This window comes from Sorex fumeus, unplaced genomic scaffold (assembly GCF_029834395.1).
Source record: "Sorex fumeus unplaced genomic scaffold, SorFum_2.1 ptg000003l, whole genome shotgun sequence".
NCBI lineage: Eukaryota > Metazoa > Chordata > Mammalia > Eulipotyphla > Soricidae > Sorex > Sorex fumeus.
This window is the reverse complement of record NW_026606060.1, coordinates 59,434,517-59,436,717: the sequence shown is the minus strand read 5'-3', so window position 1 is coordinate 59,436,717 and position 2,201 is coordinate 59,434,517. Positions and strand designations below refer to the sequence as shown.

The following is a 2,201-nucleotide window of genomic DNA, read 5'->3' as shown; positions in this document are numbered from 1 at the left end:
GCTGAGGAATGATAGAGAAAACACAAGCATACCAGAAAACTTATAAAGATAATCAAGAAAATGTTTCCAGTCTGAAGTTTAAGAACAGTAAAGGAGGAAGCTGGGTAGCAGAGTAGGTAGGGAAATTTCCTTGTATGTTGCTGCCTGAGTTTGACTTCCAGCATCCCACAGGGCCTCTACCAGAAGTAAGCCCCAAAATCCAAAAAAACAAAAGAAAAGAAAAGAAAAGAAAAGAAGAGAAAAGAAAATGAGAGGAAAGAAAAGGAAAAAAAACCCAGCAGGTAATAACAAAGGAATTAGAAAGATAGTCATCTATTAGGTCTTTTTAAAAATTACACACAAAGGATAATCTGTAATTCTTCAGAGGCCTAAATCAGACAAGGAAGACCCATTTGCCTTTCAATAGGTCTTTTTTAAAAAAAATGTAAAGGCTGATCCCATCTGAATATTTAAAAGTCTAACCTATTGAAGGAAGTTTCTAAACTGTCATTCAATGCAGTTACTTTAAAAACTTCAGGCCATTAATCCTTTCAATACTGAGGAAACTGTAATCAAGTTCCTTTTATAAGCATTAATCAAATTTGCTATCACTATAATATTATTGCAATGATAAAGAGACTAAGTCATTTCTGTAAAAAATTTATATTGGTCATGGAAAGTAATGAGAAGAAAAAGTCATTTCACCTTTATTTCAAGACAGAACAAAATGATCAGAAACTTATACTAATTAAAAAAAGAAACTCATTGATTAAGGTACCATCTTGGTTTATGAATGACATTCTCCACAAAGGCCTGGAAAGATATTTTTAAATATCACTAAGGGACACTTTAGAGTTTTTCTGACATTTTTTTAAAAAACCTGTTAGCAAGGGTTGCCATAAAATTGATTTAATGTAGTTCCACTTTTTAGTAACTACACTGCACTGTCCTCCGGTTGTTCATCAATTTGCTCTAGCGGGCCCAGTAACGTCTCCATGGTGCGACTTGTTACTGTGTTTGGCACATTGAATACTTCACGGGTAGCTTGCCAGGCTTTGCCCTGCTCATTTTCCAATAATCTAGACTTGGTGTGAAGACTCCGATCAGCACACTGTCCTAAACCATAATTGTGCAACATTTTCTAAACTAGCTGCAATTCTCAGCAGCTGTGCTCACCGACTGTGTAAGAGAATTGTAATGTTCTTCTAGACCATATGCATGCCTCATATATACAAGCATCAATGGATTTTTGCTATATACTTCACCAGCCACAATAGGAGGAGAATCAGTCTGCATTATCTCTATTGGTGTTTGTAAAATATGAGACAGCCCTCTTAGCTCAAGCTGACCTCCCCATTCAGCTGTAGTTTCATATCCTCATAGTACTTTCCAAACCCCTCTGGGGTATACATGTATCCCGTGTTGGGATTTGTTAAAAATGGCAGAAAATCTTGTGCATTTACTCTGCGGTCTGATTCGCAAGGCAGCCATGGTCAGCGGGCACTGTTCTTTCAGTTGATCTTCAATGTCTCCATACATACAGTGACTGTGAGACTGAATCTGTTTTATTTCCAATTGTCTGGATGCTAATCTTTCTGCAAGCTTCTTGCTTTCAACGTGTCTGGCTCCAGTTAAGTTTTCAGTTTCAGCTTCTGCTTTTCTCTCTAATCTGTTCCTTCTGCAATGCAGGTTCCCCCTCCCACTACTTTGCTTTAGATATCCGAGGAGCGTGATTCTCAAGAATCAAGTTTGAAACGTCAACAGCAACAGAATCTACCTTACTCTCCTTCTTCTTAGATGCCATCTTCAATTGCTCCAACTCCTCTTTATGCTTCTGCTCCATCTCTGTTTCCAACTTTGCAACATCTTCAGTGAGCTTCTTCCTCTTCTTTTTGTCATTCTTGGGAAGGGCATTCTTCATGCCCTGACTTCTGGCTTGCAACTCCTTCTTCTCTTTCCGCTGCCTCCTCACCAGCTGCTCCTCCTCATCCAAATTAGCGCCCAAGATCACCTCCATCTTGCCCATGCAGCTGGCTGTGCATGCTCTGGAAGCAACTTGCAGTCCTGCCAGCAGGAACCTTCCACCGAGATTGTATTGACTTTTAAAAAATACGTGGTGTGGGGCTGGAGCAATAGCACAGCAGGTAGGGCAGTTGCCTTGCACGCAGCCGACCCGGGTTCAATTCCCAGCACCCCATATGGTCCACTGAGCACCACCAGGG

At 40.2% G+C, this 2,201-nt stretch overlaps 1 pseudogene; it reads right to left on the bottom strand.

The window, feature by feature from the left end:
• Nucleotides 1-1,125: 1,125 nt before the first annotated feature.
• LOC130027227 (deubiquitinase OTUD6B-like) lies at nt 1,126-1,996 on the bottom strand (annotated as a pseudogene).
• Nucleotides 1,997-2,201: the final 205 nt, after the last annotated feature.